The following is a 22,852-nucleotide window of genomic DNA, read 5'->3' as shown; positions in this document are numbered from 1 at the left end:
TGCCTGATACCTGACCCCTTCGACACCTCGTGATTGCTGGTGTGCTTCTTCCATGTGGGCTTTGTTGCTTCTCAGCTAGATGGCCACTTATGTACTGTCAAGCCTTTAAAACCTTGATAAATTTATGTATGGATTGTTACAATATAAGATCCCTCAATAAAATTTTTTAAAAAGAAAAGAAAATGTCTTGAAACTGATTGTGGTAGCAATTGTACAATACTGCTTGATGTGATTGAACTATGGGATGTTTTGATATATGTAAGTGCTCCCAATGAAATGATTAATAATAATAAATTAAAAGACACCAATTTGTCTTCAGTCTTCCTTGTTCATAGCCCTGGTTTCACATGCATCTGAGGCAATTGAAAATTTCATTAGTTGAGTCAGGTGTACCTTCGTCCTCAGGTGACATACTTGCTCTTAACATGTTAAAAAAGTATGACAGCAAATTTGCCATGTGCAACAAATCATTTGATTTCTTGACTGCTGCTTCCATCAGCATTGATTGCAGACCCAAGTAAATGAAATTTTTGCTAGCTTCAATCTATTTTTCCATTTTCCATGATATTTTCTATTGGTCCAGTTGTAGGGATTTTGGTTTTCTAAATTGCAATCCATGGTAAAGGCTGCAGTCTTTTACTTTTACCAGCGAGTGGTTCTACTTCTCTACACTTCGAGCCTGCAAGGCTGTGTCTGTGTACATTAGATTGTTCATAAGCTTCCTCTGATCCTGATGCTGAGTCCTTAGCTAACGGTCTTGCTTAGCAGGGCATTTGCTCAGGATGCAGACTCAATAAATGTGGTAAAAGAACACAACCCTGATTCACACCTTTCCTAATTTTAAATCATTCAGTATTCCTTTGTTCTAGTAGAAAAACTGCCATTTGGTCTATGCACAAGTTCCACATGATTATAATTAAATATTCTGGAATTTTCCTTCTTTACAATTTGATCCTCACTGTCAAATGCCTTTACACAATCAATGCATCACAAGTAAATATTTTTCGGTATTGTCTGTCTTCCCTCAGTTCATCTGACCTCAAAATGATAACTCTTATTCCATATCCTCTTCTGAAACTAGTTTGAATCTTTGGTAGTTATTTTTTAATATAGGTTCCCAAAGTCATTTGGCTTTTTCAGAAAAAATAATATCAGTGCTCACCTGTCAACTTAAAACATTTGTGCTAAAAATCATAATTCAGCCTTAAGTGCAGGTATTTGTGTTTGCAGTTCCCCTAGATTGGTCTGGCCCAATTTGCAAAACATTGCATTTGTTAATTATATTCAGCTAATTTGATTTCCATATACTGTTAATTGTATTCTACATTTCACATTCTCTTAGATCACTTTCTTTAGAATGGGCACACATATGGATCCTTTTCTGTGAGTTGACCAAGTAGCTGTCTTCCAGATTTCTTGGCATGGACTAGTGAGTGCTTCCAGTGCTGCCTCAACTTGTGGAAAATTTTCGATGAGCATTTCATGAATTCTGGAAGCTTCATTTTTTGTTAATGTTTTTATTGCAGCTTAGACATCTTTGTTCAATACTGTCAGTTCAGCACAGTAACTGTGTGCTCCTTTCATTTCCTTGTGATGCTTCCTGCATCATTCAATATTTTGTTCATAGAATCATTAAATATTGAAATTGGAGGCTTGGATTTTTCTTGAATTGTTTCAGCTCGGGATTCTCTGTTGTTGTAGTTGTCTTAATGCTAACTCTTGGTCTTTGTAACTTCATTATGTCTTCTTGAATTGGCCTTTAAATTTTCTTCATTAAAAAAAGATAGCCTGGAATAGTTTTCCTACAGAAGTACACAGTGCCACTGTGTGTTCTGGTTATCTATCCTGAAAGTATACTGTGATGTTGAGAACAACTTGGATAATTTGGCATTGACCAATTAGTGAGAAGAACAGGAGATGCCTGTAAGCGGGGATTCTATGAGGGAAAATAAGGAATACTGAGAACCTGTTTATTATTGGACGTAAGACTGTATGACTGGGCCCACAGGGGACAACAGTCATGTTCATTTGTATTTTAGTTCTAAAGTAAATATGTTCTTTCTTGTGCATTTAACCATTTTAGGGGGAAATACAGTGAATGACCCTAAAACTTCACTCTCTGTTAATTCAAACCTAGGCACCGTAAACTTTTATCTGTGAAAATGCTAACAATAAAGTGGCCTAGAAAGTAACAGACTGACAAGAGTGACTTGTACAGGGCTCCAGAAGCAGTTGTACAAACAAAACAAGGAATGTAGCGTGACTTAAAATCAGGAGTGTGTGTTTGACCTGCACCCTCTCACCACACTTGTTCCATCTGAATGACGAACAAATCATCAGATAAGCTGGGTTATATGAAGAAGAATGTGATATTAGGCTGGGCGGAAGGCTTATTAACAACCTATGATATGCAGATGACACGATCTTGCTTGCTGAAGGTGAGGAGGAATTGAAATATTTGCTGATGAAGATCAAGGATAGTAGCCTTCAGTGTGGATTACAACTCAATGTAATTAAGACCAAAATCTCCACAACTGGATCAGTAGGTAACATCATGATCGATGGAGAAAAGGTTGAAGTTGTCAAGGATTTTGTCTTGCTTGGATTCACAATCAATGCTCGTGGAAGCAGCACTTAAGAGATAAAACAACGCATTACATTGGGTAAATCTGCCACATAAGATCTCTTTTAAATGTTTAAAAGCAAGGATATTACTTTGAGAACTAAGGTGTGCCTGACTCCAGCCATAGTATTCTCCATTGTCTCAAATGCATGTGAATGTTGGACATTGGATGAGGACAAATGAAGAATCGATGGTGCTGGAGAAGGATATGGAACGTACCATGGACTGCTAAAAGGACAAACTGATCTGTGTGGGCAGAAGTAAGGCCAGGGATCTTCTTATAGGCAAGGATGGCAAGACTTAGTCTTACATGCTTCGGACATTTGTCGAGAGAGACCTGTCCCTGAAGAAGGACATGTTTGGTAACGTGCCAGAGCAGGGAGAGAGAGGAAGGCCCTCTACGAGATGATTGGCAGTGGCTGCATCCGTGAATGGGCTCGGGCATCAGGACCATTGTGAGGATGGCACAGGACCACGCAGTGGTCCTTTCATTGTGCACAGGGTCACCTGACTCAATGGCACCCCACAACAACAACAAACACTAACTTCATTTTAAACCCAAAACATATAACCTAAAGTTAACTTAAACATGTTTTATTCACAAAGATTTTCAATTCAAAAGCAGGCCTCTACCTTCTGGAGAAACCTCATGTGTTTTATCTCCTTACTTAATGTGAAACCATATCAAATAAGTAGTGCAATATGTACACCTTGTCAAGTAAATTGACTCTGCTAAATATGTCTGTGGCTTTCCTATGACAAATATTTCGAGGTGTGCAAGTGAGGCTGAACAAATAATTACTTCTACCAATAAAATTTTTGTTTGCATCACTAAATTCTGGGAAAGTGATGAAAATATGACAACATTAAATTCTTTAATAAATACTAAAAGTTCAATACTACATTCTCTGCTTCATGGCTAAGGACATGGTGGTTAACATAATATGTTTTGTTGATATAACCTATTAGCATATATATTGTTTCCTGCAAAATATTTTTATCTATAAGATTTTCAGATGGCATTATTTAACAATATCTAGCATATACAAAAATTAGTGCATTTTCGTATCAATAGAATTTTAATAATTAATAAATTTACTAATTAAAATTAATCATTTTCTATTGAATTAATAACTAAAATTAAAATTTTTAATTGTTTGGACAATACAAGACATAGTTTTAATTTCTAAGTTAAAAGTTTTGTTTATGACATGGTAGGTAAATTAAGCCATAACTAAATAAGAGAAAGTTTATATTAGCAAATTTTAAATTAAGAACTATATGGAAAAATAGATATACTATACTTAAAGGAGCAAATCCATTTTTCCTAGCTTTGGAAATGTCATGGTAAATAACTCAAAAGTTCACTTTCTCATCATAAAATGAGGAAAATAAGAGTACTTACTCCAAAAAGCTATTGTGCAGATTAATGAAAATTATGCACAAAGAGCTCTTAGTAAGGTAGCTGGCTCTTGAACCATTTGTAAATATCATTATTTGCATGGTTTCTTATTATCGTCATTCCAAATCTGGAGAACCACATTGTAAGACATTTCTCCCAACTGAATAGAGTTTATTGCAGAATAAAACTCTATGATAGAAGATCTGGAGATGAATCATAAATCATGGGAAAAAGTTAAAAGAGATAAACAATTGCCATAAAAGAATAATGTCTACATTAATTTTTTTAAGCAAAAGGGAAGAAATTTATTGGAGCTCATATGGGAAACCCTTGAGGGGCCCAGCATACCCTATTCTGTAGGCATGCCCAACAAAGGGTCATACCATTCACTGTACCTCCATGTCCCAGAGGGACTCCCCTTGAGCAAGCCCCAAAGCCCCAGGACTGGCTGTACTAATTGTGAGCTTTATATTGGCCCTGAAGAGAAGATAGACCAATCTTGCCATTTAACATTACACTTGTGCAGAAACCAGCTTACTGTGCCTTTAAGTCATTTGTCATATTCATGAAAGTTGACCAAGTAAAATATCAGTTAAAATAAGAGTAAGTTCCAAAACAGAGGTGTCTCAAGAGAAAATCAGTTGATGTAAACATCACTCTATTTCCTCTTACATCAGGTATTTAAGCAAATATTGGTTGGAAAGTCAACTTTCCATAATGGAAAGGACTAAGAAGTTGACACGCGCTAGATTTTCTTGTGATGCTCACTCATATTTTAAGAATGAAGTCAATTTATCTTGTCTTTAAAAATGAAATCTACTAATAGGGAATACAAGCTTGGGAAATGATGTGTGGGTGGCCACGAGGGCGGTTCGTGGGACAAACACAACCCACCTGCTATCGCAAAGAAGGAACGAAAGAAACGGTCAATGAGCATCTCTTCTGGGTTCAGACGGAACGCTGGAGGAAATACAAAACTAAACAAGACTAGGTTGTTCTGTAAGATTTAACTAGGCAGAAAAAGAGAAATAATGTTACATCTATTATGATGCTTCATTGGAGAAATTGCTAGAAATGTTTCTTGACTGCAACAGGAAACTATAGACTGAATACTGACTATATTATTCTTTTATCTTGAGATTTTTCTCAAGAGAAATGATTGGAGAAATGATTAAAAATTATCTTGGAGTTGTTGTCATTTAGCATATTTAACATTTAATATATATGTGCCTCAAGAATTCTTTGGTAACATCTGACAAAATATATCATAGTCACAGAGTACATAGTAGAAGCTTTGTGGCATTCGGAATTAAGGCAAACGATGCCAACAGTTGACATTGCCATTTGCCAACTGCGTTAACGTAAACAAGATTTTCTAATTCTCAGAGCTGCAGTTCCCACATATAAAGTAGAATGTTATATCACTTTGGTGAATGAACTGAATTTAGTTCTAAAGTTCTGAAGTTCCTAAGTGGATCATGAGTTAAATTGGGTGGGGTCCTTTTTTAAAATTATTACATCTATTTCTCTCAACATTCACACCAATACATTCACTTATTCATTCATTGACAATTAAAATGCTCACTTTTTCATCTTTCTGTTGACTGTCTAATGCAACAGCCATTCCTTACCTCTTTCTCGCTTGCTAACTTTTATTGTTGTTACTGTGAGGTCGGTTTTGACTCCAAGTGACCTTACACGCACAACAGAACAACATTCTGTCCAGTCCTACACCATCCTCATAATTGTTATGTTTGAGCAAATCATTGTAGTTCCTGAGTCAATTCATCTTTTCACAGGTCTTTCTCTGTTTAGCTGCACCTATACTTTACCAAGCGTGATGAGAAAGTACGTGAGGCAAAGTCTCGCCATCCTTGCCAACAAGGAACATTGTAGTTGCATTTCTTCCAGGACAGATTTATTGGGAGGGGGGGGGCAGGATATAATGTTTTCAATATTCTTTTCCAGCACTACAATTCAAAATCATTGATTTTGTTGGTCATCCTTATTCAACGTCCAACTTTCATATGCATATGAGATATTGAAAATACCATTGCTTGGTATACCACAGCTTAACCTCAATGTCATATCCTTACGTTTCAGCATTTTAAAGAGGTCTGTGCAGGAGATTCACCCAAAGCAATGCCTCCTTTGATTGCTTGACTCCTGCTTCCATGAGCAATGACTGCGGATCCAAGCAAGATGAAATCCTTGGCAATTTTAATCTTTTTATGATTTATTGTGATGTTACCCAATGACCCACTTGTGATAATATTGTTATTTTTACATACATTTACAATACACATAGATGGCTGCAATCCTTGATCTTTATCAGCAAGCGTTTCAAGTCCTCCTCACTTTCTTCAGCAAGCAAGGTTGTGTTATCTGAATATCATGTGTTGTTAACAAGCCTTCCTGCAATCCTGATGTTGTGTTCCTACTCATATATAGTCCAGACTCTCTGATTATTTGCTCATTATAATGATTGAATAGTTAGGGGAGAGGATGCAACTCTAATACACACCTTTCCTGATTTTAAATCGTGCAGTATTCCCTTGTTCTGTTCCCACATCTGCCTCTTCAACCATCTACCTGTTCCTCATGAGCACAATAAAGTGTTCTGGAATTCCAATTCTTCGAAAGTCTGTCCAATGGTATGTGATAGTTCACACAGTTGAAAGTATTTGTATAGCAAATAAAATACAAGTAAACATAGTTCTGGAATTCTCTGCTTTTAGACAAGATCTATCAGACATCATCAATGATGCTACTTTTTTCACATTTTCTTGTGAATTCGAACGGAATTTCTGGCAGCTTCATGTCAACATTCAGCTGCCACCGTGGTTGAATTATCATCAGAAACATTTTACTTGCATGATATCAATGATAGTGTCCTACACCACCTTTATTCCAAGTAGGCACAATTCAGGATCCCTTCGAGTCAGTTAGCTCAATATTAAAACTTGAGACCTGAATTTTCTTCAGTTCTTTTGGTGTAAGATAAACTGAGCATGTTCTATCATTTTGGTTTTATAATTCTATGTCTTTGCATATTTAATTATGATATTTTATTTGGTCTTCTCAAGTTTCCCTCCGACTGTTTAGCTCTTCTACTTATCATTTTTTCTATTTACCTTAGCTACTCTAGTATTAAGAGCAAGTTTCAGAATCTCTTCTAATATCCCCATTGATCTTTGCTTTCTTTCCTGTCTTTTTTTTATGACCTTTTGAATTCTTCATATATGATATTCTCGATGACATTCTACAGTTCATCAGGTCTTTTGTCATTAGCGTTCAATGCATAAAATCTGTTCTTAAGATATTCTATAAAAAAAGAGAAACTTATCAAAATTCCAGTGAGATAGATTCAAAGTTGTATTTTGGTTCTCCTGAGGTTGTTTTCACTTCCTTCAGCTTCAACCTGAACTTACATGTGTGCAATTCTTAGTCTGTTCCACAGTTGTTTCCCTGGTCTCATTTTAGCTCCTGATATTGAACTTCTCCATCACCTCTTCACAGATGTGATCCATTTGATTTCTGTGTATTCCACCTGGAGAAGTCCATGTGTTATTGAAAAAAAGTAATTGTAATGAAAAAATCATTGGACTTGCAAAATCTTATCCTTAAATTTTCAGTTTCAGCTCTATCACTGAGACCATTATAATTCATCAATATTATATTTTGAGACGTGCATTTTCCTCAGTTTTTAAGCTTTAGAAATGTTGATTGAGCTCATCCCTTTTATATTTAATGCCAGGTCTTTTATATTTCATTATAATGCTTTACTTTGTCTTCTCCTGTCACTCTTGAAATCTTTTGGTCAGTTCTTTGCCATGTATCCCATTCTCTTTATCTACTTTACCTTCAAGAGCATTAAAATGACCACTTATTTAAAGAATTAGGTTATAAGCAATTATAAGAATCATTATTTTGTATCTCTTATCTCAATCACCAGCACTATATCATTGATATCACATGCAAATAAAATTTTCCTGAAGAGCATCCAAAAAACATTGAAGCCATGCATTGATAGGGAGCTGCAAAAATTTCAGTCCAGATTCAGAAGAGGACATATACAGGGATATCATTACTGATGCTATTGCTGATCTTGGCTCAAAGCAGAGAATACCAGAAAGATGGCTACTTGTGTTTCACTGACTACACCAAATTATTTGATTGTATGACTCATAACAGAGCATGGATAAGTTTGAGAGGAATGGGAATTCCAGAACACTTAATAACTTGTACATGGATAAAGAGGCAGTGGTGCAACAGAACAAGGGAATACCGCATTGTTTAAAATCAGGAACTTGTGTGTTAGAGTTGTATCTTTTCATATACTTACCGTATATACTCGTGTATAAGCCGAGTTTTTCAGCACAAAAAAATGTGCTGAAAACTGGGGTTCGGCTAATACACGGGTCAGTGGTACCCCAGCAAGGTTTGAAATCTCGCTGCCCATCCCCCCCTCACCGAGGTAACAGGTCGAGCGCCCGTTATCTTGCGGGTGATTGCCATATCTCCTCTGTTTATTCAAAGCCCAGCTGACACTGAAGGGCTTTGAATGTTTACTCACATCTAACCAATCAGAGCCGTCCTATGACTTGGGTGGCTCCAATTCACAGAAGCACCCTTAGTGATTCACTTATGCTGGCAGCTGAACTGGTAAGGCTGTGTCTGTTGCTGCACTCCACCTCTCCCCTCTGGTCTCTGTGTTAAATCACATGCTGCATGCCCCGCCCGCTCGGACTCCCCCCTTTCTCCTGGCTAACAAGTCGTGGGGTGGGGGTGGGGGCATTACCATGAAAGTTCTTTTTCAAAGTGTTTTTTTTATCCTATTAGAAATAGATACTCTTGAACTAAAACAAAAACGCCAGTCATATGAGGCTGGTTTCAAAATGGAGGTTGTGTCAAGAGCAGAAGAGAGCAATAACAGTATTGCAAGTAGCGAATTCTGTGTTGACGAAAAGCAAGTGAGGGAGTGGCAGAAAATGAAGGCTGACTTGGAACAGATTCCAAAAGCTAAAAAAGTCTATCGTGGCTTAATGTCTTTTTATGGGGCTCTAGAGAGTAAATTGCATAAATGGGTTATGGAGTGTTGACAAAATGGTTACTGTGTAAAATGCATGGGAATCTACATACATGCTCTACAAATGGTTAAGGATGACAAATATAAAGCACCAGGCATTGAAAAATTTGCTGTGTCAGCAGGATGGTGTACCTGCTTCATGAATAGGTTTGGGCTACTATGTTTGAGACAAAGAACAAAGATTTCCCAGAAATTGCCAAAAGACCTTGAAGAAAAAAATTGTCATTTCAGTTATTTATTATAAAACAAAGAAGGATTTATATTTATGACCTGGCAGATATTGGGAATATGGATGAAACTGCCATGACTTTCGATCTTCCAAGCAACAGAACTGTGGCAAGTTTAGGAGAAAAACCATTTTTCTCAAAACCACAGGAAATGAAAAAAAAAACACTTTACAGTTCTTCTATCATGTTTGGCTAATGGAACTAAGCTGCATCCTGTTGTTATTTTTCAAAGAAAGACCTTGCCTAAAAAGATCAATTTCCCACCAAGAATTACTGCGTGTGCACATGTTAAAGGCTGGATGGATGAAGATGGAACTAAAAAATGGCTGGAAGAAATTTGGCATCAACGACCAGGAGCAGCCTTAAAGAAAAGCCATCATTACTTGTTTGGTATATGTTCAGAGCCCACCTATCAGATGACATAAAAAAAATTGGCAAAATCTAGTAAAGTTACTTTAACCATTATTCCAGGTGGGATTACATCTGTACTGCAGCTAAGTGGGTTTGAGATGCATGGGAAGTCATTCCAGAAGACATGGTGTGACGTGCCTTCTAGAAATGTAGTATTAGTAATGCTATGGATGGCAGTGAAGACTGTGCTTTGTATGAAAATGACAGCAGTGATGGTGATGATGTGATCTTGGTGAGGACAGCATCTATGATGACCTCACACCAGCTGAAGCTCTGCATTGGGATACAGATTATGATGAGGAATCCAGTTTTGAAGGATTGTAACTCTTTACATTTTAGCTTGGTTGCTGGTTGAGCTCAGGGAATAGTACTCTTAAGGTATCATTGTTGATACCTTATTGTTTTTGTTGAACCTATTTTCCACTTACTGTGCTGGTTTACTAATGTTAAATAACTTGTTGTCTTTTTATTTATTTTTTATTTAAAATAAATATTTAAATACATTACCCCACTGTTGTCTCAATGTTTAGTAATTTTATTTTCATTTGTTTTGATTATTTAAACCCACCAATAGCTTCTGCATTTTCCACCCTAGGCTTATAGTCGAGTCAATCAGTTTTTCTGGTTTCCCCAGTAATAATTAGGTACCTCGGCTTATACTCGGGTCGGCTTATATTCGAGTATATACAGTAGTCAATCTGTTAATTGAGCAAATAGAGAAGTTGTCTTATATCTGCTACAAAAGACCTCTTTAAAGTACTTTAAAACAAGAGTGTTACTTTGAGGACTAAAGTATGCCTGACCCAAGTCATGGTGTTCTACACTGTCTTATATGCATGTGAAAGTTGAATACTGAATAAAGAAGATCAAATAAAAATCATGCGTTTGAACTATTGTGTTGGTAATTCTCCTTAAAGGAAAAGATGATGAGACTTTGTCTCATGAATTTGAGCATCTTATCAGGAAGGCCAGGCCCTGGAAGACAGCATACTTGGTAAAGTAGAGGGGCAGTGAAAAAGAGGATGGCCTTTGATGAGTTGGTTTGACCCGATGGCTGCCACAAGTGCTCAAACAGAAGAACAATTGTGAAGAAGGCACAGAACAGGACAGTATTTAGTTCTGCTTTGCATACAGTTGCTATGTGTTGGAACTGACTTCATGGTGTCTAACAACAACAATCACTAGATATATTAAACAAATTTCATTTACTCAAATCATTTTATATACCTTGAGTTATGCTACACCAGTTTGGCATTAGGAGCTAAGTTTGGTCCCTGTCCCTATGTACAGATAGGAATACGGGAAGGTTTCTAAGAATTTGCACTTACTATGAAGATCCAACAATCTCAGTCAAAATGTAAATTACATCACTAAGAATGAAAAATCATTCCTTGCTCATAAGGACTGAAAATTCTGTTTATTTTAAATAAAAGAGATACTGGGGTGGTTAAACATGGTAATATATACCATTTAAATTGTATGCCTAGGGGCACAAATATGTACTTCCACATATGGCTGGGATGGCAGTATAATTTAGATTCCCTTGCTTTGAAACATTTATGTTACAGTTTATCATTGAAGCTGAGGCATCTTATATGGCATGGATATTTTTATAAAATACACTGAAATACATATTTTAGTAATCAATTCAGCACTTACAATTTCCCAATCTTTATTTTAATCTGGAGTTAATGATGTATGGCTCTTCTGGTAAGTAAATGAATGTTTGAATTGCTGCGAGTTATTTTAATAATTGCTTAGCTAACCATTTAAATTATCAAAGATCTTTACTTGTGCAATGTCATATAAATGTTGGGAATTAAAAATTAATCAACACGATTTACGTAACTAAAAGCTGCCATCTAATGGGATGTTTTTCAATAAGATGACAGCAGTAATTATGCTGAAAAATATTCATTCCTGTAGTTTGAACGATTATAGCAATTTCCACCAGGGGATTTCTCAGTCAGATTCTAGTTCTGGGCAACAGTGATTAATATAATGGTTATTAATGAGAAGTCATTTTGATACTTCTAGTGGTGTTTAGGTGTCAATGCCTTGAAAGCAATGTGTTTAGCATATTAATAATCAGCATTGCATTGGACTGGATATTAAATAATCGTATTGATTTTTTCTCATCTTCTGTAATGTGAAAGTTCAATTAGACAGAGAAGCAATGGGATTTTTATAGCGGATCCTAACAGCTCTCTGTGTTAATATATTTAACCACATCCATAGTTCATTAAATGTGCAAAGGTAGCACTGCTCCAGGAAGAATGTGCCAGGGTCAGAGGTCACAATCCCCTAGCAAACTGACTATCTCTTGCTGATGGCACCCTGGGAGTTGAGTTAGAGTGAGAATTGTCTTGCAGATTGCCAACTGGGAGTGTGGAGAAAGAAGTCATATGCAATTAATATTATTGGATTAATTAAAATTAATATTATAGAGGCTTTTTAGCTTTTCATCAAATTGAATGCTGATAACATAGTCCTTCATCATATCCCATAAGTGCAAGCTTGTGGATTAAATAAATGAATAGACAGTATGCATATATCTCTTTTTATGTTTACAAGCACATTTGCAAACTTATACTCTGTAAAAATATCCATCTATTTAAATGCATCCCAATTCATTGGCCCAAGTATATATAGTGTAAACAAACATTATTCTTTACTTTTCTACATCTTTTCCTAGAATTTTGTCACATATATTCTTTCCCTATCCATTTGAAGTCTATTCCTTAGAGGTCAAACTCTAAACCAAACTCACTGCCATTGAGTAGATTCTGACTCATAGCTAGACATTTATTCACAGAGAGTAGAACTGACACTTGGGGCTTCCTAAGACTAAATTATTATGGGAATAAAATGCCTCATTTCTCTCCTGAGGAGTTGCCGGTGGTTTTGAACTTTTGACTTTGTGATTACAAGCCCCAAGCATAACCCACTCTGCCACCAGGGCTCACATAATATATAAATATAAGAAAATGGAAGTTTTAAAGTTTCTGTCAAGGAAAAGGCTGACACTTGTATTACAAACATTCTACATAGAATAATAACACACCAGGGTGAATATTTCATTTCATAGCAGCACAGATATATCCATGGAATATGTTTCTAATATTTTATTAAATATATATTTTATAGAAATTTCAAGTAGGGTAAAACTACTAAGTTAATGTTTAAGAGTTACCGTTCATGTATTAGTTATTTTAAATTAAATAAAATATTAAAAATTAAGGTACATGAATCACTTTATGATTTTCATAAAATGTATTGTTTTACCCTATGAATAATTGAGAGCAAAATTTCTGCACCTCATGTTGTCCTTTTCTTTGTTTGACTTCTCACATTGATTATTGATAGGAAAGGGTAAATGATGCTTCAGACATAGACACAGACATACAGGTGAAAATATAAACCATCACACAAGGTTTTCATACTGTGGTGGTTTCCAAGTTGCTGAAAAAGAGGCCATTGATAACTCAAATACCAGAAGAGGCACACTGGTGGGCAGGTTCCAGTGGATGTACTAGGCAAAGGAAGAAAGGCCTGGCGATCTCATGCATCACCAGAGAATATTTTCCAATGTAGTGCTGGGCATTGAGTCCCTGGGCTAGAGAGCCCTCTATGAAGGCCACAACCAAGGACTCAAAGGTCATTAGGACGGCTCCAGTCTAGGCAATGTTTCCCAGGGCCCAGGAAATGGTCCCTGGGCAAAAGAGTCAGTTCCAAATAACTAACAATAGAGAGAGGAAGCTGGAATTTGTGGGTTTGTTTCATAGTGGTATAAGGATGCCAATGATATCAATTATGTTGGGAATGTGCTTCTTTGAACTAGTTAACTGATCTCAGATGAATCTTGGAAGAAAGCAGAGAACACCAGAAACATTCTTACCTGTGTTTCATTGAGTATGCAAGGCATTCACCTGTGTGGAGTATGACAAGTTATGGATGACTCCAAAGAATTAAAATCCCAGAACACTTAATTGTGCTCATATGGGACATGTACATATAGATCAATAAACAGCTATTAGTATAGAACAAGGGCAATTGCATGCATTAAAATTTGGAAAGGTGTATGTGTGCTCTGCCACTTGTCTGTCAATTTGTCTTTCTGTGGCAGCTTGTGTGTTGCGGGCATGCTAGAACCTATGTCACTGGTATTTCAAATACCAGCAGGGTCACGCAAAGTAAAGAGGTTTCAGCAGAGCTTCCAGACAAGTACCAGACAATGAAAAAGGACTCAGCTGCCCCCTTTGAAGGAGAGAATCACTGAAAACCTTATGCATAACTTCAACACATTGTCAGATAGTGAAGGCCTCATGAATGGAAGCTGAACCTTGTCAGAGATAGTGCCAGAAGATGGGCCCCTCAATTTCCAGGAACCTCAAATTGTGACTGCCTAAGAAGCTAGTTTCTCACAGTGGAATCAGCCATGATGACGTGAATTGGGTAAATCCCATGGGAGTGGAGCATTTGGGATCTTCATCTGTTGATTGGGCACAACTCAAGGAGGAGAAACAGCTGCAAAAAAATTGCTAATGATTGACACTTGAGCTATGCAAAGTATGAATTTAGGAAAATTTGATGTCTTCAGTATATGATCAATGAACCACATAACTATCCTCTAGTTCGTTAATATTTCCTCCCCTTACTATTGTGATTTTTATTTGTTTTACCTTAATAATCATGTTAGATTTGTGTATTTTCATTTTTATATTTAAAAACATTTGGTACATGAAGACCAAGATAGCTAACCATTCATAAAAAGTAATAGGAGTAATGGTTCCCTGAAGGTTCAGGAAGTGGGGGGCGGGGCAGATGGGGATCTGATAGCATCGATGACTGTATAACTCTACTTGAGGGGATCAAACAGAATTGTATGTGAATGGATATATTGGCTCATGTAAGATATGGCAAAAAAAATATATTGTAGGGAAAAATAATAATAATAATAAGGTTTCCTGGGGAGTAGTATGGGAGAGGGAGGGGACAAAGGAGAGCTGATATGAAGGAGTTTAAGAAGAAAGAAAATATTTTGAAACAGTGTGGTAGCAATTGTAAAATATTGCTCGATGTGATTGAACTATGGAATGTTATGATATCTGCAAGAGTTCCCAATAAAATTAATTTTTAATTATATAAATTAAAATAAAATAATATAGAATTCAATTTCATTGTTAGTCCTAGCTATTCAAAAGACAATGGTTTCTTCAGGGAAGATCCTTTCTTCAAAAATAAGTGGTATTCTGCATTCAAGAGTGCTAGTGGTGCATTGCTTACGTGCTTGGCTGTTAACCAAATGGTCAGTAGTTTAAGCCCCCTCACTGCTCCATGGAAAAAAAGAGATGTGATTTTCTGCTTCCTTGAATATAGATTCAAACAACGTTCCCCCCAAAATGAAATGGAATACATAAAGATCAATATCCTAGGCATTAGTAAACTGAAATAGACTCCTAATGGCCATTTGATTCAGAAAATCATAAGGTTATCTATGCCGAGAATAACACAGTTAGAAGGTAATGGTGTGGTATTCATTGTCAAAAGACATTGCAAAACCCATCCGGAAGTATTATTCAAATTTGTGCACCAACTGCAAAAGATAAGTTGAATAAATTGAAGAATTCTACCAACAAATTCAGTCAGAAATTGAACAAGCATACAATTAAGATACAGTGATAACTATTGACAAGTGCAATGTAAAAGCTGGAAAGAAAGAAGAGGGACAATGATTTTAAAATATGGTCTCTGTGACAGAAACCAAGCTAGAGACTGCATGACGGAATGTTTTGAAAGCAACGGCTTATTCACACAAATACATTTTTTAACAACACAAAGGGCAACTCTACACATGGGCTTCCCCAGATGAAATACATAGAAATCAAATTAATTATAATTTGGGGAAAACCCAACAGAGAAGCTCAATGTCAACAGTCAAACCCAGGCCAGGGGCAGAGTGTGAAACTGACCATCAATTACTCATATATAAGTGAAGGATAAAGCTGAAGAAAATTAAAACAAATCCATAAGAGGCAAGATGTGACCTGGAGTCTATCTCACTTGAATTTTGAAAGCATCTCAAAAACAAATTTGACACATTGACCACTAATAATAGACCAGATCAGCTTTATGAGGACAGCAAGACCATGCGTCATGAAGAAAGCAAGTGGTCATTTAAAAGACAGGACAGAAAGAAAAGATCAAAGTGGATGTCAGAAGAGACTCTGAAACTTGGTCTTTAATCATAGAGTAATTAAAGCAAATGGAAGAAAGGATGAAGACAAAGAATCGCTTAGAAAATTTCAAAGGGCAGTTATTAATAAATGCACAAATACTTAGAATTAGAAAACCAAAAGGGAAAAACACACTCAGCATATTTGAAACTGAAAGACTCAAGGAAAATAATCCAGCCTGGGTTTGCAATCTTGAAAGATTCTATGTGTAAAATATTGAGTGATTCAGGCAGAATCAGGAGAAAATGGAAAGAATACACAGCCTCACTCTGCCAAAAAGTTGACATCCCACCGTTTCAGTAGGTAGCACATGAGCAAACATTGATGAAGGAAGAAGCTCAAGCTGCACTGGTTGTATTTCTCACTCTATTTATTCAATCTGCATGTTGATTGAATAATCTGAGAAGTGGGTCTATATGAAGAAGACGAAGGCATCAGGGCTGGAGAAAGACCCGTTGTCAGCCTGTGATCTGTGTATGACAGCCTTTCTTGTTGAATGCACAGAGGCTTTGAACCACTTACTCAGGAAGCTCAAAGATTACAGCCCTCAGTATGGAGTACACCTCAACATAAAGCAAACAAGAATCCTCACAACTGAACCATGAGACTGGTAAATGGAAAAAAGTGTGAAGTTGTCAAGAATTTTATTTTACTCAAATCTACAGTTAATGTATTACACTGCTTAATTTTGATGAAAAATCCCTCTTTAAAGTTTTAAAGAGCAAGAATTAATGTGCACTTGATGTATGCCGTGCACATTCATTCACCTCATGTGAAAGCTAGACAATGAATGTAGAAGACTGAAAGAGAATTCACGCATTTGATCATGGCGTTGGTGAAGAACAGCAAGTAAAACATGGACTGCTAAGAATAATCAAGAAGGAGTGTGACCTCTCCCAGCTCCCAAGGGGTTAGTTTGGCAAACATATGACTTAGAAATTCCTTCACCTCCATCCCTTTTACCCTATTCTTTTATCAATCATCCCTCCCCTGGCATTCGACATCTGTGAATGGTTTGATAATTCTTGGCAATGGTCATCCAGCACTCAGTCATGCTCATGATTATAGTTTATTAGTGAAGTTAAGAGGTTACAATTCAGGTGAGCAATTTTCAGGATACTTATTCAGTGAGGACAGTTTTCTCTGTCCTCTGACCCTCAGCCGCTTTGCGTAACCTCTGCCCTGCTCATGCAATGCTAAAAACTCTTGTAGAACTGACAATAAATGCCCAACAGGTTTGACACTCCATTGTAAATCTCAACCTTAAGGTTCCAAGCTCCATTTCCATGGATCAGCAAACCCTACTCCATAAGTCAGCTGCCTGCCCCAAAGTATCCAGCTTTGTGTGTTCTGCGACAAGCAGTCCATTGCTCTGCCTAGACTCAGTCTCTGGCTTCTACTTGGGCTGATGCACGCAGCTCCTTTGTCATTCTCATAACAACATCTTGACTTTCTTTTTCCTAGTTTTATCTTACCATCTGAGTCTGGCTTGGCCTTGAATGTGACTACTTCTTGGGTTCAGAACCAGGACTGTATTGCTAATGTTTTGTCAGGGGCAGAGAGACGCATCTCCCTTTGCCTGTGTATATTTGATTTTTACGGAACACAGCATCATTTTCTGATCTATATAATGTGGAAGTTAAATAACGAGTCTTTATTTCTCTGAATATTTTAAAACTCACAAACTAGGTTTTCTGTGAATATGTCAGGATTAATCATAGAGAAGCACAGTGAACATAAAAAAGACCACCAGAAATAACCAAACAAAATCTTAGTCCAAAACAGCACTGATAAAATAGTTTAGTTTATCAGAAGGCTGTTTTTTGTTTGTTTCTTTCTTTTCTGTTAAGAGACCGTGACACTAAATATCCTAATTTCTCTATTTTGGAATATGGAAAAAAGGTTTAGCAGAGTTAACTCTAATTTAAGCAAAAGTTGGGTTGCCATTTAAAATACATTTGCAGCATATACAATTTCTGAAGCAGAAAAATTTTAGTGTTCAAGGCAATCTAATCCTTTCAATAATGAAATGGCTTTGATACGATTGTACTTCCAGTGTTGCACCTTCATGATCTTTTTAGACATTACTTTTTCAATTTAATGCCTCTTAAAACATGTAAATGGTATGTCGCAAACAACTGCAGATTGCAATTATTAAACTGTAAAGACATTTTCAAGGTCTCTATGATTAGAACTCTACTTTAGCTGTGTGGCATGAAGATGCTATTGATAATTGTAAGAATAATAATCAGCATGTATATCTCACTTGGCATTATACAAAGATACTAAATATTCGCATTTGATCTTCACAAGGATTTGTAACCCATATTTCACAAATGAGCAAAACTAAGATTCAATCATTCAAATCAGAACTGTGACATCTTATGATTACATTGACCAATTGGACTGAAAAATTGGTTCTCTTCTGGAGGAGAAAAGAAGGCAGAACCCACTAAAAACCTGAATACTTTTTCACAGCTTCCAGGTTTTATTAATTCTAAATTTATCAAAGTTGATATCTTCTCATTCAGTTGTGTGTTTCCAGTATTTGCTTATTAGTGTGTGTGCTGGTTATTTACTAGCCATTGTACTGTCTCTGTCCAACTGCACCACCCAGCACACCTGGTAAGGGCATGCACCATGCTCTTCTGAACACCGTTCCCATTTCCAGGTCTATCTGATGTTTATAATGGCCTGTTGAATGCTTTGGATCTTTTGTGTATGTATATACTTTAGGTCCATGGTAAGACTTTCCTACTTATGTTTTGGTTTGAAGAGCTATTTCCCTTCTCAAGATCTTTAAGATATTTTAAGTTTTATTTAGTAGCCCTGAATGTTATGTATTCTTCAGTGCTATCTCATACCAATTGTTGTTAGTCCCTTTTCAAAAACACCCCCTCACACACACACACAAAAAATCCTCTTCGCCACATTTTTCTGAGGATCATTTTATGTATTCTTTCTTATGATGGAAATATGTTCTCATGTAGGCAACAAAAGTAATATCATTTTAGAAATGCAATGTAGGAATTTTGACTCATCAGAAATAAGTTCATATTAAAATTACTTATATTAGTAGTTGTTGCTGTTACCCAAAACCACAGCCATTGCCATTGAGTCAGGCTAACTCATAGCAACCTTATAGGACAGAGGAGAATTACACCTGTGGCTTTCCAACACTGTAACTCTTTACAGGAGTTGAAAGCCATGTCTCTCTCACAAGGGGTGGCTGGTGGTTGTGAACATGTACAACTCCCAGTTAGCAGCCCTACTCGTAAACACCACACCATCACAGCTCCTGTTGTCCAATCGGTTCCAACGCATTGTGACCCTCTTGGTAAACAAAGGACATGCTGCCCGGTCCCGCACCACCCTCACTTCTTGTGGAGTCCATTGTTGCCCCCACTTCAATCCATCTCTTTGAAGGTAGCCCTCTCTTGCTCCTGACCCTCCACTTGATGGAGCCCTGTGCTCTTTTTCAGAGTCTGGTCTCTCCTTTGAGCACATTCCAAGGACGAGGGACAATATCTCGCCATCTTCTCTTCCAAAGAGCATTATGTGGGAACTTTTTGGATGCTCCACGATACTTTTAATATTCTTTGCCAATCATAATTCAAATTTTATCAATTACTTTGTGGTTTTGATTATTCATTGTCCACCTTTTACATGAATATGAGGAGATTAAAAATACATGTGTTTTGGGTAACTTGCCTCAAACTATTCTTTTACTTACATATTTTTTAAAGTATGAACATTCTATATTTTCTGATCCTTTTACTTTCTTCTTTATGTTTCTTTGTATTTATTTCCTTATTCTTTCAAGAAGCAATTTCTGAGCAGCTACAATGCAGTCAGTCTTCTTGGAATTGTAGATACAGAAAAATACTGTCCTCATTGAAACATTGTCCACCAGAAACATTGTACTCATGGAAAAATTCCCTTATTTGAAAGTTTAAAATACACACATACAAAGATCAAGAAAGGAGTCAGGGGTTTCAAATTGTTAGTTATTCTGTAAGGCAATAGCAATAATAATCCATTTAAAAGAGTCCCCGTGGGACAATGGTTGTAACACTTCGTAGCAAATCTAGTGATGAGCCGTGTGTACCGATCAGCTGGCCGAGGAGAAAGATGTAGCAGTGTGCTTTTACAAAGAGTCACAGCCTGGAAGATCCTGTGAGGCCACTCCACTCTCTCCCATAGGATCACTATGAATCCGAATGAGCTGAACATAAATTGGTTTGGTTTATTATAATTTCACAGTTTTAATGAGAGTACCTATGATATAGTGATCATGAGTCCATTAATTACAAAATAAGACAAGTTATTCAGCAAAGAATATGATGTTTTAAATATTTTCTTTCCTCACTTAAAAATATATATAACTCAAATCACTCTGATTTTTTATTTTAAATAGGCTCAACACTTTAGCAATTACAAATCACACAAAAGAAATAATCAGTAATAAAATAAGAATAATTTTTGACACATTATTCAGTGTCAAAGTTGAGAATGTATGTGAAGAGAATATAAGTGATGAACAGAAGGCTCTTCTTTAAAACATTCTGTATGGCAACATAGCAATTACATTCAGATTCATTAATCAGTTTCTTCTTTATTAAATCCATATTTCAACTTATAGTTCCAACATCTTCAGAGAGTGGAAAGTACAAACGGTCCCACTCTGAGAAAGGCTGGGACCTGCATGATCGTTAAACGTGCTCAAGAGTCCGCTGGAATGAACACAGCAGTTGTTCCTTCTTCCGATGTTATTATAAAGAGAACTGGGGGTCAAATCTCATGAATGATAAATGAGAAGGGATGGGGTTGGGTTGGTTCTTTTATGAACATTATACATTGACCTTGGCAGTTTTGACAATTACATCCATCATTTCTAAGAATCCATTCCAACACCCCAGCCTGTTCTCTAATGTGATCAAATAAACAGAGTTTGTGAATATACGATTCAAAGATTGATCTTCTGTGCCACCGCTCTGACTAACAGCTTGTTCCTTGCTGTAGCTTTTTCATCTTCTGGTTTATGCGAGGATCATAATTCACTACGGCACACCTGTATGTCGCATGTTAGAATGCTTTAATCTTCACGTATAAGGCTTCAAAGGAATCCATATATGGCTTTAAGTTTGATAAGCAAAATGAAATAAAATACTTAAGGAGTTCAATCTAATGTGCATTTTATTATTTCCATGTTCCTCATAGAAACAGCTGGTTGAAGATAGGAGTGCACCCAAGTCATTTTAATTTTTGCAATGGGGCAGATAGCCACTTATAAAGAATACTTCCAACCAAATATTTTTCATATGAATGAGATTATGTGTACATTCAAAAGCACTTCCCTCGCTACTGACAAACTCATTAACCATAGCTATTTTTTGTAGTTATAGAATGTCAAGAAGTATATTTGCAGCTATAATTATAAGAGACTTAAGGGCCAGGAGTAATCCTATGCAAGCATTGAAAAATTCTTAATTCTCTGCTGCTATCAAATCAAATGACTTGTAAATTTGAGCTTTTAAGGAATGGTTTAGGTTTCTTCCAGAGGATTTGGTGGTGATGGCTTTATATCAGAGCTGGTTGAGTTATCTTGCTGATACATGTGTCATACTGCAATTGATAAAAGTAAATTTGCAAGACTCATGTATGATCTTAAAGTCTGTATTTAAAGTCTACCTTTCACATTGGTGGCTGGTAGGCATTCTGGTCCATTCTGAGAATTCTCAATCCAATTCAATGATTTCTGAATTCAATATAGACCTCACTGATCAATCAGCATATTCCAAAATTCAATATCTACTCCACTTTCCAGTGTCTTTACCCACTCCCTAGTCCGTGTTCTAACTGCTGGGTAGGCCAATTCCTAAATCCGTTGGAGTATGAAACTGGCGGAGGACAGTCACAAACGTAATTGCTGTAGGTATCCATCTGTTGCATGTTTCCCTGCCCTCCTGAGAAATTCTAACCTCCAGCTGACCTCTATGTCTGTGGAAGCATCAGCATTACTAAGCCATTGCTGCTGCCCTCCCATTTCCTCATGTTTGGAGCATATGTAAACGGAAACCTGGCCTTCAAACTGCCGAGGCTCTTATTTGGCATCCCCCTACTCTAGCCTGTGAGGGGTGGCAGAAAAGGTGCCGAAAGGTGGCAGTACACCTAGCTTAACTCTATTCCTCCCGGTTCTGCTCTTTCCGGGGGGAGAGGAAATCACATGTCTGGCAACATGTTACACAGTTTCAGTGCCGTTGTGCAAATAGTCATGTGCAGTCAGCATCCTCACTTTCAAAAGTGCACCATGGTGGCCGGTTCCATCGAAGTACTGGGTGGTGGTAATGGGCTGGTGGAAATCTGAAACTCCCGTTAGTCTACATTAATGATTTTGTCCTATCCTGCCGCCTGTCTCTTCATCCAATAGATGTTTACAGAACATATACTATGTGACTTGCACTGCACTGTGTCATAGATGTGGCACAATCAAGCAAGAGACTGGCAAACATTGTTATTTCTGCTTTGCAAATGCAGTCTGCCGGGCCCGGGTGGCTAGATGGACAGGTGGGCTACAAGAGGCAGAGCTTCAGCAAGAATGATGGTGGTTGGGATAGTTAGGTTTATTGTGACAACTAGGCCAATAGGAACATAAGGGCACAGATTAATCAGGTTGCAGTTTGATTGGAGGGCAATGAGATAAATGGCTCTGCAAGACCTGCCCCCTGCTCTCCTGTTCCCTAGTTATCATACCAGCTTGCTGCTGCTTTAGCTAGTTCTCTGCCTCAACCTGTGCACTACACTACCTGTGGGCAAGTCAACCAAGTCATGTTGCTAGAGACTGAGGCTCCTTCAAGGCCTGCT

The sequence above is a fragment of the Tenrec ecaudatus genome, chromosome 8 (genome assembly GCF_050624435.1).
Source record: "Tenrec ecaudatus isolate mTenEca1 chromosome 8, mTenEca1.hap1, whole genome shotgun sequence".
NCBI classification, from domain to species: Eukaryota; Metazoa; Chordata; class Mammalia; order Afrosoricida; family Tenrecidae; genus Tenrec; species Tenrec ecaudatus.
The sequence above is the reverse complement of the archived record's forward strand: the minus strand, read 5'-3'. Positions refer to the sequence as shown.